Source organism: Haliotis cracherodii, unplaced genomic scaffold (genome assembly GCF_022045235.1).
Source record: "Haliotis cracherodii isolate W230 unplaced genomic scaffold, xgHalCrac1.p SCAF_3, whole genome shotgun sequence".
Lineage (NCBI taxonomy): Eukaryota > Metazoa > Mollusca > Gastropoda > Lepetellida > Haliotidae > Haliotis > Haliotis cracherodii.
Genome location: NW_027266286.1, coordinates 21,459,688 through 21,476,962, shown reverse-complemented (window position 1 = coordinate 21,476,962; position 17,275 = coordinate 21,459,688). Strand labels below are relative to the sequence as shown.

Here is a 17,275-nt window from a genome sequence, read left to right as displayed (position 1 = left end):
CTCTTCAATTTAAATTGAGTTACTTGTTTCTTTCAAAACTATACAGTTTTAGAGACTAAGCATTAGTCTGAATAGGCACCACCAGTTTGGAATTGTATGATTCCGTACTTTCACGAGACTGTGTATATGAATCATTGTCAAATAGTGGTGACATGAAATCTCGGAAACAATACGATGAAATCGCGCATGCACAGAACGGAAAATCTGGACAAGGCATTAAGTAAACCGCATGCGCAGAACGATTGATTTCAATACTTCCGCTTAGCGCTTCGAGTGCAGCGTCAAACGCGGGCCTGTAATCTAACACGCGGGAACTGACCAATGAAATCTGAGAAGTAGAAATACCGGTAGACGCTGTTGCTTGATTGACAATGTCAATCAAGAAAGGGAGGAGTTTGATGATATCGTTCTCTCCCAGTAAATTCCGATGTCAAATAACGACGTTATTTGGACGGAGAAACGATGGTTTGAAAACGTCCAAATAACGTCGTTTTTCCGTCCAATGTCCATACACGGAAAAAAACGACGTTTCGTGTTTGCAGTGTAACTGTGACGTAGCTAAGGTATTTTATGTTTTGCCAAGTTTGGAGATATAAATTTCGAAACAATTTAGCGAGGGCACGAGGCCTAGCCAAGCGGGATCAGTAGCCATATCTGTGCTTGAAACCTTCTCCACAAATTAAAGTAGTTGGATTTTGCCGAAATATGTTTGAATTGTTACCTTCTTTCGTTTTGTCGCTATGTGTACATCTGACTACACTTCTTAACGTTATAACAGGACAGACCGACTGTCAACAACGTCTGACCGTGGCCGTGACGTCTCAAAGACTAGGGTTAGAGTAGCTTCCTTTTGACAAAGGGCAGTTACTCTAGCGGACAGACCGATGGATTGCCGCGAAAGGCAATTAAAAACAACTGTTGTTTTGTGTATATGTTGCTTGGCCACTGTATAAGAAATAGATTTCAGTTGGAACTATATTGGCTACTGTCACTGTCCGACTGACACATCACTTACCCTGTGATGTAATAAATATTAATGCGCCCATTCCAGGAAAACTCGCAATGTTTCGGTAATGTATGTGAGAGAGTGAAAGCGATTTTAAAGCACAGAATTAAAGAATGACGTTATATGATAAAGAGGTTATCACGCTTGTGTGTTTGGGGGTGGTAAATATCCTGTATTAGGATATTTACCATCCCCAAACACACTCGCGCGATAACCTCTATATACATCTAATAAGTTTGATTCTCCATTCTCGTTAAAGCATAACTTGCATATACGTGCATATACTTGCATATATGATCTATTTATTATTGAGATTTAAACACTATTTAAAGAGATACAACCATTTTCAAGGCTCTGACAAACTGTTGACCTCAGATATATACATTAGCAACCAAGTTTCAATGACAGCAATATGTGTCATTCGACGAAAAAAACTAAATCGATCATAACGTAGATTGAGCTTACAGTACAGAAGAGTACAGACCAATCTGTTTGAAGGAAATGATCTGATATAACAACTGGAATCCTAACATTTCCCACAAATTTAAATTAAACCCTGTTACTTATATATCTATGAACACATAATGCCATTTAGAAAGTGGTCAAATGTAACTAATGTTATATTTGTGATAGCACTTTCTCGTACATGTATATGGCGAAAAATAATACTTACATCGTAGTTGTATCTTCTTGCAGTGATACCTTTTGCATATCTTGGCCGCCTTATATAGACAAATAGTGTTATCCAAACATGTCGCATATGTGCACCAACTAATTGAGAAATCACCATTTAAAACTTTCACACCAAAAACCTGTTCCTCCGTGACGGTGAAATCAGTGGGTTAAGTGCAGTTGCTTCCTGTTCGACACATGCCACGCATCAAAGCGTCATTTTGTAATTGCAATGTACGTGCAACGTGCAAGAAAACAATTTGTGGGTAATAGCCCGTGCTCTGTGTCGATGTTATCAATATTTGAACACTTAATAATGTCACACATCCGGTTGTTGAACAACAGAAAAAACATAGATTCAGTGTTCATGTATAACGCGGGCAATAGATATTGATAGGAAGCGTTTGACAAATATGAAACTTGGCAAGTCGGTAATACATATCAAATCAGAAGTTTATATATTGTCAGTATATTTTTACGTTAAATTAGATAAAAGCGACAAAGCCATTTTCATTATCATAAGAAATATACAGTGTCCATTGTACGATTCCGACTATATCATGATCATATGCTTCTGAAGCACTATCAAATAGTGATGATACCAGTTGTTGGCAAAAGGTGAGCGTATTCTGACCCACCTGTGGCACTCGTCACAAACACAAGCAAAGGAAAGTCAAATGTTAACCTTGAAAACAACCATGGGAATATAATGTTAAAATCAAAACAATGATTTGCGGCGAGTCTTTTATTTCTAGTTCGTGTCCGTAGGAGGAAATTGGCTCTTTCACCACTGTCACCTGAAGCTTCAGATAAACATCTTGGCCATATATCCGTGTTTTGATCTTTGCAGTCAGAGCAGAAATACAGAAATACAGAAGGAAACCAATCAGCGAGGAGGGAAGTACAAATGGTGCACATGGGGATGTTAGGCAAATTTAATATCTATGGGGAACTCAAGGATTTCACATTTTGTTTTCTTAGTAACAATTTCCTTTCAATATTTCAAGGTAGAGATGTGATCGTGCAATCGACAATCTTATGAATATGGAATATGGAAAGGGTTTTGTCGCTATCATTTACATCTAAGGTCACCACGTTTAATGACAAATACCCCATGGATCATGAAATTACATTTTCCCATGGGGTTTTTTTTCTTCGTTTCTTTGTTTCTTTGTTGTTTAACGCCGCACTCAGCTATATTCCAGCTATATGACGGCGGTATGACGGACGGGTAGCCCAGTCGTCTCAGGCGCCGCGATTCGACTCTGCTTTATGCAGGGATTTCTGTTGGATATGGAAAGGGTTTTGTGGCTTTATTTATTCGTTATGTAAATAAAACATTATTTCAAAACCTTTAAGCATACATGTCTACTTCATCAGACACTAGTCTAAAAACTGCAATTATTACATAAACAGTTGTAAGTCGGAAAATGAGGCTAAATGTGTGATGTCATGTATCTCTGAAATAGATATGAATTGAAGCTTGTGAATTGCATTTTTCTGTTCCGAAGGTAATGTAGATTTGAAATACATTGTATAAAGAAAGTCAAAATGTGATGTTTTACCCATCAGGCACGGATGGGCCAATCGTCTAAGGTGTCGCGATTCGCTGTGCAGAGTTGCGTCCCTTGGGCACGCCATAAACCTATGATTGTGGGTTCAAATCCAGGTTCGCCCCGATTATGTTTCTAGATTTGTCAGCAACATACCTGTGTTCGTTGGTGTCACCGAAGTAGTAAACGTCTGAGACCTGCATCATTTCGGGCTTTCCTACCCCGTTAAGCTGACACGCCGTGATATAACTGGAATACTGTTAAAAGGGGCGTTTAACTCACTCACTCACTCACTCATTCACTCATGTGCATATGGAGAGGAACAAGACATTTTCAGTTTGGTATACGAAGCGTTAAGCGTTTCGAAAGAAACAAAATTGAACCGCAGGATACCCAAAATGATTGGAGCTTTATAAAGCTGCTAATCTAGCCTCTATTTAATCGTTGACTATTGATTAACACATCTTCGTTGAATGAGATTACTATATAAAGTACTTTATTGAAAACCTATCGCCTGTTAACAGAACAATCGGTGCCAGGCTGAAAGTGTGAGTATCACTGTACACTGAATGCATCAATAGTTTGCAGCTGCGCTCGCTCACAAATAAACATGTATGTCCATCAAATACCGAGCCGCGACAACGAATTTACTTACCTTATCTCACTGTTGATGGAATACATATTTTCATACCCTGATTCCATTTTTCACAAGTATTGCAAATACGAATATTAACAGTTTGATTATTATTAATAATAAAAATATGAGTGCGGTTTACGCTATCTGTGGATTCAAACAAAGGCCTATTTAGATTACAGTGACTTTTTATCAAAGCAGCTGTTGTAAGTTGCATTGAAATAATAATAATAATCTAATTTTTTAGTCTTAGATATGATTCAAAAGGGATTTGGTGTTCCGGGGTAGAATAGGTCTTCAGCAACCCATGCTTGCCTTAAAAGGAGACTATGCTTGTCGTAAGAGGCAACTAGCGGGATCGGGTGGTCAGGCTCGCTGACTTGTTTGATACATGTCATCGTTTCCCAATTGCGTGGATCGATGCTCATGATGTCAATCACTGGATTGTCTGGTCCAGACTCGATTATTTACAGACCGCCGTCATATAGCTGGAGTATTGCCGAGTGCGGCGTTAAACAACAATCAAACAACATATTTTCGAATTGACAGGTCAAAAGATAGTGGACACGGGTGTCCGAGCCATCCAATGATCGTGGGTTAGAATCCTAGATTCGCCCGTATGACGAGTTTCACTCAGCACTATACCAAAGCTGGTGGGTTTCAACAAAGTGACACACATTTGCATCACATTAAGTTGGTTTGTTTTGCCATAACTAAGTATGACTAAATCTTTACAGCACATTAGTGGAAATTGTTCATGTTAAAAAAATAACAATAATGTTTTTATTTATTTTTTTAAATTTAAAAAAAAGAGACATATTAACTAGACAATTCATTTGCCAAATGTTTCCATTTTCTGTAAAACTGTCTTATTGTATTGTGTGCTATTGATTTCTTTATCCGAAATATATCACTTAAAGTCTTCAGAAACTTTTCAAGTGACAATTTGTTTTTCTTAATACTTGATACATGTATATATATTTTGCATGCCAGTATGATGTGATGTAACCGAATGTAAGAGTTGTACCCAAGTAAAACAGAGCATTTTGTAAAATGTAAATTGTTTTGAACATTTTGCATTCAGAAAACATTCAACTTTAGCCCAAAACTCTTTAACATGCTTACAATCCAAATATATACATGAAGTAAGGATTCACAAAATGAGCACAGATCATCATCGAGAATTTTCATTTCAAACTTTGTATAGATGATGCGATAAAAGTTATATTGAAAATCAGGTAATTTTATATCTTTTGTACAGTTTCTGTGTCTGATAAAAACATTCCATGATATATCTAAGTCGAGAATGGTATCCTATTTTTCACAGACTGTTGGGAGATTTGCTGTAGTTTTAGTCTCATCATAAAAATATCTGGAGCCTTTAGGCGCTACAAGTAAGTCCATCCAAGTTGTATTTAAATGTTGATTATATAAGATAATGCGATTATTTCTAATAGTATCTTTCCAGGATTTTGGTATGGTTAATAGAACTTGGTAATAGTCAATAAAAGTGCCTTTAATTTGGTATTTTCTTTTAAGTTCATTAAATGGCATTATATCATCTTCATAACAGAGGTCTTTAATAGTGTAAATTCACTTTAAAAACCAATTTCTTATAATGAAATCGGGTTTTTTAAACTGATGGTTACACCAAAGAGGTTCTGATAGTAATTCTTCAATGTTTGTGGAGTTAGTTTTGTGTCTTCCCCAAGCAGCCAAAACATCTCCAGTAAGGGTTAGTAAAGTGTATACAGCTTTCAAGACCTCAAAGGACCAGTAGCTACTGCTTGTGTAAAAGATGATAATCCATTCAACATATCTGATCACCATCCGGTTCTCTGCACAATTTCATATGACAAAATTCCGATAGATTACGACCAATGAAATATCTACACAAAATATTCATGGGATAAAGTACTAGAAGATGGATCTATCCAGGACTATACATATGCAGTTTCACATCTTCTCTAGCCTATTTCTTGCCCCAAGGTTGGATGTACACATGATGATATAGACACCTATAGTGATCAGATAGTCCAGTGTCTAACAGAAGCAAGTGAAATGTATTTACATAAGAAGAAGTTTAAGAAATATCTTAAGCCATACTGGAAAGGTATAGTTGATAACCTTCATAAGTTCATGTGGAACTGTAGAACTGAATGGATCAATGCTGGGCAACCCCGAGGAAGGGAACACAGAACTTTCAGATGCTATAAGGAAGCAAAAGATAAATTTAGATACGCTTTATTGGAGGCGGCAGCGCAGTATGAAAATGTGTACTTTAAACAGATAGATGATTGTGGTGACCTAGATCAGAAGATGTTTTGGACTTTAATTCGACGCGGGAACAGAAAACAACAGATTGCATACCTTGAAGCAGAAGGTGTGCAAACAAGAAATCCCTAAGAAATCTGTACCACCATGGCAAACCATATGAAACAGGTATCAATCGACCAAGATGAGCTTCACTTTGATCAAGAGTTTAGGAAGCACATTGAGGCACACGCGAAAAGGATACGTTTAGACATACAGAGCACTGATCAGTCATCAGTTGATCTTCTAACAGGTCTAGGGGAAATAACATCAATTTGAAAAACCCTAAAACGCAACAAGGCTGGACAACATATTTTATGAACATCTTCGATATGGTGGAAAATACCTTAATTACAAAGTGCTTGTCAGAACTCTTTAACCTCGTCATTACATCCGGATACAGGCAATATCATACCGATATTCAAGGGAGGCAACAAGTCTCGCGTGTTACCGGATTCCTATCGAGGGGTAACCCTATTGCCGGTTATATACAAGGTATTTGAAGTTGTTGTAAGCAGAGACGAATCCCACAGCTCACCAACAGCAAATCCTTTCCATGTGTACAACAATGTGGTTTCCAGAAAGGCCTTTCCTCCAGTGACAGTTCCTTTATTGTACAAGAATCAATACTTCATTATAAAGAGCGACCGGACGTCATCAACGTAGCCTTCCTAGACAGTTCAAAAGCGTTTGACGCAGTATGGCACCAAGGACTTTTATACAATCTATATCATCTTGGAATCCCAGATGCACTGTGGAGTATATTTGACAATAGCTACAAGCTCATCGAGAGCAGCGTCCTTGTTAATAACACAAGATCATACTGGTTTCCGTTATCAAGAGGTGTTCGGCAAGGAAGCGTCCTGTCGGCAAAACTCTACCTGCTATACATAGATCAACTGTTACAGAAACTGTCCACCAGCAAACTAGGTGCAGTGATCTTGGATATCCATGTAATGGCACCCACTCAAGCGGACGATATAGCAATAGTTAGTTCAGTATCAGCAAATCTGCAGAAGATGGTGACCATTGGTGAAGGATATAGTTCAGACCGGCGTGACGTGATATCCCATTGACAAATGAGCTTAAGCACGTTGGTATTATATTGAACTCTGAATTTAACTCATGGGAGAGAACTCTGGAGAGCTGCTAGAAGATGAAAGCATCAGCCATGGCACTCGCCAAATCGGGACTGCATGAACGCGCTCTAAACCCCATTACAAGCTCAAAACTTATTACGGCATTTTGTATCCCAAAGGCTATGTTTGGGTGTGAACTCTGGTCGATGATTTCCAAGGCAGAAATTCTGCCTTTAGAAAGAGCACAGAGGTCCATTCTCAAAATGGCACAGGGACTTCCACGTCATACTAGGTCTGACATAGTTAATTCTTTTCTCGGCTGGCTCCCCATAGAATCATTTATCAACATCAGGAAGCTATTCTTTCTTGGCAACCTCTGTAATTGTTCTAATCATCTGCTTTCTAAGAAGGTTTTTATGACTCGTATCTTCATGTATATACATAAGTGTTCATCCACAAGTAAGGGCTTTGCCCCAGACATATGTCGCATCCTCCACAAGTACTCATTGTACTGTCACCTGGAGGCATTTCTTAGTTCCGGTACATTCCTGGAACGGAATATATGGAAAAGAACAGTCAAAGAAGCCATGAATACTTTTGAAGTACGAGCATGGCGGGAAAGACTTTCATCGGACCCTGACACTGTGCACTTTGAGAATATTCATCCGGATGTGACCCCACACGTGGCGTGGAGGATAGCTAGAGAGTATCCTGAGCTAAAGGCAGCTGCCTGTTTTATTGTCCACATGTGTGCGATGTGGAGACCGGGGAAATTACATGGTACCTGTACACATTGTGGTATTAACTACCATGACTTACTGACTCACGTACTGTGCCACTGTGTGAGTACGGGGACAATAAGAGAGAACTTATGGTGTGACATTGTGTGTATAGGTCCCGTTGACATCAGCATTGAACTCCACAGCAAATCAGACTATGATCTTGTAGCTTGTTTGCTGTCCTGTAAGCCACCTTTGTATACTGATCCAGATACCAGTCGCTCTTACTCACGAAGTGTAATTTGAGGACTCTACCGCTTCCAATATATGGACGGAATATACTAAGAAAATCGGTTACCACAGTGGTATATGGTGGTATTCTCTGACAATGTCATTAGGTTTTTGTAATTATCTTTAATATTATACCTTGTAACTCTACTATGGAGGAATAAAATTATATATATATATATATATATATATATATATATATATATATATATATATATATATATATATATATATATATATATATGTGAAGCCTATTTCTGGTGTCCCCCGCCGTGATATTGCTGGAATATTGCTGTCAAGAGAAAACGGCGCTATATTTTTACAACGTTTTTTTCCTAGTTTTTGCCCATAACTGAAATACTATTCTAAGCGGCGTTAAACCCAACGAACTCCCTAACCTTGTAGGCACATCATGCCTCATATAAAAATTGATGAAACATTCGGCATTGTATTTGGAGACGAGCGATAACAATCTATCGTTTCTAGATGTAATAGTTACAATTTCAAACAATAACATTAAAACAGATGTATATTACAAACCAACCGATTCCAAGCAATACCTCAAATACAATTCCTGTCAGCCCCGCCATACTAAAAACAGTGTCCCTCAATCATTAGCACGTAGAATCTGCGCGATGGTATCTAATTCAGATCGTACACAACATAGACGGGATGAACTTAGGGAGTCACTAATTGAAAGAAACTACCCTAGGAAAATAGAAGAAGACGCAATAAACAAGGCTAAATCACAAAACCGTTGTGTTGTTTTAAAACCTAAAGATAAACCTAACGCGAGTGTTCTCCCTTTTGTTACAACCTTCAATCCCCAAAACCCTGAAATATTTGGAAGTGTTCGGGAGACACTGTTTTCTATAAATAAGTGTTAAGAAATAAAACAAAATAATATCACAAAATAAGGTTATTAAAAGTAGAAGATAGAGCCAAAATCTGAAACAGATTCTTACTATCGCTTCGAAATTCTTTCTCAAATGTAAAACCAGAATGTAAAACAGTACAAAAGTGTAACAGACCCAATTGTGATACTTGCCCTCATGTTTTACAATGTTGTTCTTTTACATTCAAAGACGGAAAAACTTTCTATGTCCGTGAAAATATGAATTGTGCTTCGAAAAACTTGATTTATGTCATACAATGTGCTGGATGCAAAGCCGAATACATTGGACAGACGGGACACCCTAAGAACGAGAGTGAGGGTCCACCGACAACAAATAAAGGACCCCTCTTGCCGGTTTATCCCACCCAGTCAACACATTGGTCAGTGTGCCGGGAATAAAACACCAAATTTTGTGATATTCCCGTTTTACAAATGTGACAATGATGCACTGAGAAAGATAAAGAAAGTTATTTTATTGATACTTTCAAACTGACATTTAAATACAATTATTGTCCATTTCAATGCCACAACAATACTTATTTCTGTATGTGTCGTACGCCTGCCCTATTGCCCTACGCCTGTTTTATTGTGACGTCACAAAGTTAGATTGCACTATGACGACATACTATGTTAGAGTGCACTGTGACGTCAAAACAGCGTAACGATATACATACACAGCTCAGCTCATCTTTGGACTTTTGTATTTATATAATTTATTATATACATATGAATGAAATACTGGAATTTATCAGTGACTGATATAAACAAGGTGCCGGAACTACTTTCTCCTGAATCAAAACATTAAAGAGTTATCTCCTTTGTTTAATTATGACAAACAAAAATGTCCACGGAACTTAATACTCGATATAAAATGATATATTTCGCATAACATATATTAACAGGGCTAGTTTTATTCACGAACTATATTCTTTTCGCAAACCCCCTTTATACGGCGGAGGTAAAGGGGCGACAGGGAGAACTAAGTAATTTATCAGAAACTGTTTTCGAAAAAAGAAACGCGTAGGTGTTTCTGAATTTTAAAAAATCCTCAGATCAAAGAATATGTCAACTGAATCGATAAAATATGTTATGAATCTGTTTAAAGGAGACTTCTATGCAAATCTGTATTTTTAAAAACCACCAAAACGCAAAACGTTTTACACATTTCTGAAAACACATCACCAAAACGAAACCAAACTCATTTTGCACGTGCAAATTGGGCCATGAGTTGCATGCTGTATCTGTCTATAAAATGCCAAGGCGCATTCGAAATGTGAAATCAGTTTTGAAGAGTTTCACGACGGAATCATTATGCCACGTCTAGACGCTGCGACTCGCAATATCGCTATTGGAAGACTAGGGGCTGGTGAGTCGCAATCTTCAGTTGCAAGACGTCTAAATGTAAGCCAGAGTACGATTTCTCGACTCGCAACACGCTACAACCTTACGGGTACCACAAACGACCGTCCACGCACCGGAAGACCTCGAGTCACCACAGCAGCTCAGGATCGCTACATCCGGGTCCTCCATTTCCGTGATCGTATCGTTACAGTTGAGAGCACAGCGGCCAGGGTGCCTGGACTTCGAGGGATATCCGGGCAAACAGTACGGAACAGACTGAGAGAGATTGGACTGAGAGCCCGGAGACCCTACTTCGGGAACGTGTTACGACGTCAGCATCGCGTCCAACGTCTCTGCTGGTGCAATAACATGTCGGCCTGGAACTTACGAAACTGGAGGCGCATATGGTTCAGCGATGAATGTGGGTTTCTTCTACAGAGACGGGATGGACGAAACAGTGTTTACAGACGGGTCCATGAACGTTATGCTCCTAACTGTGTACGTCAAGTGGACAGATTCGGTGGAGAGAGTGTCATGATGTTGGCGGCGATATCCTACACAACCCGTACTAATCTTATCCATGTCCAAGGAAACCTGACGGCTGTGCGCTATAAACAACGCCAGGCCACATACAGCACGTGTCACCATGGAGTATCTGGCAAATAACAACATTCCTGTGCTCCCCTGGCCATCTCGTTCCCCGGATCTCAACCCCATAGAACATCCCATGAACTTGATCGGCGTCTACGTCAGCGTGTACGTCAACCTCAAACTGAGGAGCTACATTTCTTCAGCAGGAGTGGAGGAGAATTCCTCAACCAGTTATACAGCGTCTGATCCAGTCCATGACGAGGCGGGTCCGAACGGTTATTAGTGCACGTGGTGGACATAACAGGTACTGACACTTCTGTGGACGCTGAACAAAATCATGACTGTTTGGCCTGTGGTGATCATTATTATCGTATACTCACGTGGTTCTGTCATGTGCACGTCAAATTTCATGCTCCTGAGTATGTTTGTTGAATAGTTATACACGTTTGAATTAAACCTTTGTCTCTTCAGTTTTGTGCCGTATGCGTTTCTTTTTTGGAATAGTATATATAAATTGCAAGTAATAAAAATAAAAAATGTATATAATAAATAGAAAATTCAATGTGTTTTCTCAAATACCACTTTTATCTCATCTCGTGAAGTGGGGAGAGTCTAATATTTTCACGAGTGACGCAGATTCTCCCCACCTCACTCGATGAGATAAAAGTGGTATTTGAGAAAACACATTAAATATACTCTATATATCCCTCTGGCTGCCACCTAAAAATAGCCTGTGTACTATCGCTGTGCCGAGTTTATTTGCGAGTGACGTTCTGGAAGGTATTCCTCACGGCTCATGTAAATCAGTTCACTGAAAATACTCCAACCGGGCGATGGCGGACATGTCCATTTGCATACAGACGAATGAACAAGTTGGTCTCGTATCTTTATGAATCCTAAATAACGTTGTTTTATTTTCATTTTTAACTAATAACGATAATACAAACACAGAAAAATAAAAAATTCACATGAAGCAGAAACAATACGAAAATGCCTTTTGTGTTGTCGACAGCTTTAGTTTTAGATTCTAACGTTGCGATCTTGTCATATTTTCCAGATTTCCATTTCCGTCCCTGCTTACATCATCAGCCACTGAGTCTCCATCAAGCAGTATTAAAGACATGGAACCACTGATCAAGTATATTTCAACGGACATTTAACACAAATCAAACTATGTATAACTGGTAATGTTTGACGAATTTGAAGAAAAAAGGTAATCTTTGACGAATGTAAAAAAAAGAAGGCACAGGTTACCCGCCCGAAAAAAAACGGACATTTCAGATTAGCGCAATCCGACACAAATACTTTCACGGCTTGCTGTCGTCTCTGACGTTCGCGCTTGCTCGTGGCATTTACCGCTAAAATTTATGGATTACATTATGTCAGTTGAGCGAACTTGATTAGGATACGTTACGGCAAAGACGTGCATGTGTTGCAGCGGTTAAAATTGGCACTTGTCCAATAGTCCTTGCCAAACTGACCATTCTTAAAGCATAATAGAAATTTGCAATGTTTAAGGGTTTATCATTATAAGGACTAGAAGAAAAAGCATTTAGTTTCTATAGTTGTGTAGATGTATGCACGTCATTAGTTATGATAACATTGGAGAATCGATTTCTATATATCAATTGATAATTAAAAAGTATGCTTACAAATACATACATGAATAATCTGTAAACATTTTTAAACTCACTTCATTTAAAATAAGTACATAATCATATACAATAGACAGTGATCTATTTACAATGAATCACCATGATGTTGCTGTTATATTGCAAATACGGCGTTACGTCATATTCTCTCACAAAACATCTTTAATATATATACACACATATGAAAAATTTACAATAAGTACATAGATACAATAACCCGCTGTGATGTCGCTTGAATATTGCAAGTGCGGCGTAAGTCCTACTCACTCACTAGTTATTTACAATGAAGCACACAGATGGGGAAACTGCTTGAAGGGTTAATATGATGGAACCTGAGTCATGTTCCACCATATGCCAGTACACACAGTCTTTCACTCTTCAATGTGATCAGCTGTGTGATACTGACGGAAACAGCGTTCACACCAGGTCCTGACCTTTCCTGCAGAGCCATCGATGGCCCTCTGTCTCTTTCTGCAGAGAACACACTGTTTCCTCTTCCCTTCAGGCAGCACTTCTATGAAGTGACGTCCAGTCAGTCGTCGGGAAGGAGGCTGGGTCCTGGGCCTGCCAGTCCTCCTCTTCATCTGACCGTTCCCGACGAGTGAGTGGAGAAGGGACATGTGGAAGTCTAGACGGGAGGTCGTTCTACCATGAGTGTTCAGGAATGTCTGATAGGTATTAATTGAAATTAAATGAGTATGAAACATTAAAATCAAACATTACGAAATAGCTGTTCAGAAGATAAGGTTCATGTTGATTAATCAGTATAATGAATATACAGTGGAAGTGGTACCAGATGCAAAATTATTTCGTTATTGTATTCAGTTAATGCCATTCATTACATATTGGTTGATGTTATCATGATTATGACCGTATAGTTGGTAGCATTGGCATAGTTATTCCTAAATTACTTGTTACAAAGTTATTTTATTCTGATTTTCAAATTAATAAAATAATTCTTACCTGATGCCGTGAGAAGAAACTTTCTTCCACAGCTTCAGGGAGCGGACTCCAAGGTCAACTCCCCCCATTAGAGTGTTGTAAAGTCAAACGACTGAGGGGAGAGTGACAGACCGGGCCCGTGAGTTAAGCCCATCTTCCATTCTGTAAATAAAATATTTCATTTTTTTTTTTTCAAAACATGTACATAGACTCTTTATATTGTTTTCATCTTTAATTGACACTCATCAAAGCGTACATGTATGAAAGAAAATGGACATAGTTTCTAACGCCGTTAGTTTCTAAACAGGATATTGAGAAATAAATTTAATATTTTGACTTTACCTTGGACTACCATGGATTGTGAATACCTTCCTGTCTGAAAGGAGCACTGCCAGCAGTGGACCCTGTCATCTCACAATTGTCGAGCCCCTAGGTGGTCGTTTCCCAACGAAAGAGCTCGGCATTCCCTTCCTCCGGACGGCGACAACTCCTGTGCAGAATGTCTCCCTGTCAAATAGAGCATGGCAGAGAGACGGACTGCTGAAGTAGTTGTCGCAGAGGATGTGGTGGCCCTTGTCGAGATGCGGTTCCATCAGGTCCAGGACCACACTATGCCCAAGACCTTCTTTGGGCGGTGGTTCTCCACGGTTCCTGCCCTTGTAGATACGAACTTGAAGGGTGTACCCAGTACCCGCCTCGGCAAGGATCCACAACTTCACCCCCCACATGTGTGCTTGTTGGCCATGTACTGTACTGTCGCCCTTTGAAGCCAACCATCCTTTCATCAACTCAAACACTCTGGGTCAGCCTGAAAAAAGGAATTGTGTGATATGCATTACTTAGACGTTGATGGATGACAAAATAGACACAATTTATGGATAACAACTTATTTATTTACTGTCAAAGCGACGTTTTGGTTTAGATCCTCATAGCTAATTTGTACTTAAGAAGTTTTAAATAAAAAATCATTTTACAAATGTACATGCAAGAAATCTGTAATTTTTGGTATATGTAATTTTCATATTGTCATTTAACATGTTTAATTCAATAGGACTTTCACATCAGTGCAACATGAAATAAGTGCCGTAATGAATAGTGTTCAAATACTTTTCATATGATATATCAGAATGGAGAAAGTAAAAAGGTAACATATCCATGACAGTTTCCGAATGATCCATTCACAAGATCAAGAACCGGCCTGCTCTTTTGGAGGGGGTCGTGATCTGGTTGCCCTCGGGGCACTGCAACAGAGTTGTCGTTGCCGTGGAGGAACCGCATGATGACTTGGAAGCGATTCCTCGGCATGATCCCCCCGAAGGAAGGTGCTGACGCCTGCCAGTTCTTGTCCCCCTCATTCCAGTAGGAAGCGATGGTTGGCTTCTTGACGACACCCATGGCCAACAAGAGTCCAAGAAATGCTCGCATTTCTTCCCGGTCTACGGGTCTCCACGCCCGAGGCCTGCTCTGTGGTGATAGAGTGCGGCCCTGCAGGTACTGCTCAGCATACCTGTTTGTCTGCCTGACCAGCAGGTTGAACAAATCAGCACCTCCAGCACCTCCTCTGAGTTGCTGATCGAAATAGCATATAGGAGAGGCATGGTAATCTGAAACATATATCATAATTTATTACCACATGAATTATTATAAATCATGCTGACACATATCATTGTATTTGATACATGTACATGTAATGATAATCTCAATATCATACAACTTGTATCCACATTTATACCTAAACATGTAATTAATCTTGTTGGAGTCACCAAATATGAAACAATTCCTTACTTAGTTTTGGATGACAGGCATTGTCTATGTTGATTATTAATTCATGCACTTAATGATATTTGTATTTATCAATTCTTGTTACCTGGATGGTTGACAGGGCCGCACTCCTCCGTGTCCAGCACGGGCAGCCAGGGGCCAAGAACCATCGGAAATTTGAAATAATGCTTCTTATTAATAATGTCCTTTCAAGCACATATAAAAGTGCTAAGGGAAAGGATATGTGTAGTGTGTCCCTGCATTCAAATAACATAGGAGCATGGAAAAAGCATGTATGAATCATTCCACTTCAAAGACCATATCCTAGACAGAGTATTATCAAAATTCAAATATCAAAAAATTTAAAAGCTTTTCAAATAATTTTTAATTATGACATGGTTAAAAATTAAGGCATAAGAATTCAGACATTGCAGATTAATTAATGCAATCTCAATTGTGAGGACATGTTTAGCTTTTTTTGCTTTTTTTGCCTCTTTAGTTTTTTTGTATGTGATGCTAAACACCTAAATCAAAATCAAGGGTTTGAACTAAATTACTTTACAAGATGGGAAGACTTGGAAATTTGTATCCGGATAAGTGTGCTGGTATTAATTTCCATGTCTTTGTCCTGATTATATATTTGTGTGTAGTAGAGCAATAGAAAGTGGCACTAGTCCTATAGTCCTTGCAAAACAGTCTAATAGTTAAGGTATCAAAAGGACAAGTAGAACTTTGCCAATTTGATAGGGTTTTGCTATACGTTACCATTATAACATATGGACTAGTGGACTAAAATGTTATTTTTTATCGCTGCATTTGCAAATTTTCATGGATGTTTCTTATCATAATTGGAACTCAGCAACTGCTGACTCATGTTTGTTATCAATCTTAAATTTACATAATTAATAAAATTGTTTCAAAAGCTTTACAATGAAAGTACATTTTCATAAAAAAAATGGCCATAGCTTCCGCGGCTCCGGGCTACCTGCCCGGTGAGGGAACATTGGTTCCTTGCTCTGACCCCCCAACCCATTTGGCCCAAGGACAACATTCACTTGGTGCAATGCCATTCCCTGTTAATCTACATCCTTAATGATATATCAGTAACATTTAATATTTAAAATTATGAAACATATTCATTTATTTTTAACATTTAAAATTAATATTACTGCACATTACCAAAAGCACGTGTACCATGAGAGCCTTTCTTTCAAATCATTTCTAAGTTTCATATTTCATTAAATACTAAATAAGGAAGTTGGCAGTTTCTGCTATGACTATCATGGTATGGTAGATATTTTTAACATTTGAAACATAACAACTGTCACGAGTAGATCTAGATCTAGCCTACAATTACGAAAATTGAAAAAACATAACAAATTCATATTCCCGCCATTGCTTTGTCACTGACTGTACACATACTCAATTTACTGAAAATGAATTAATGTTACTTACCGCTTATCTCTTCTGGGAGTTGGACTCGGGGTCGGAAACGAGAGAATCGACTGATATGTCCGACTCGAAGTCCGACTCGAAGTCCGACTCCCCCAATTCATCGTCGTCTCCTAGACCCACCGCTGACATGATTCTTGATCGACAGCTTCGATCGCAATGTTGACGTCGGTGTCATGGGGCTATTTTTTTACATCCGACCGCACTACCACAGCCACGTCTACAACCACACAGATCCCTGGGGTATGCAGAATATCAGATCAAACGGTACGCAACAGACTGAGGGAGGCTGGACTTTTTCCACGAAGACCTGTTCGACGGCATGTATTGACCCCACGTCATCTGGCGGACCGTCTGCTATGGTGCCAACAGAGGGC

The 17,275-nt window shown here is 38.9% G+C and overlaps 1 pseudogene; it reads right to left on the bottom strand.

Moving 5' to 3' along the window:
- Positions 1–13,114: 13,114 nt before the first annotated feature.
- LOC139475294 (piggyBac transposable element-derived protein 4-like) lies at positions 13,115–17,030 on the bottom strand (annotated as a pseudogene).
- Between the last annotated feature and the right edge of the window lie 245 nt (positions 17,031–17,275).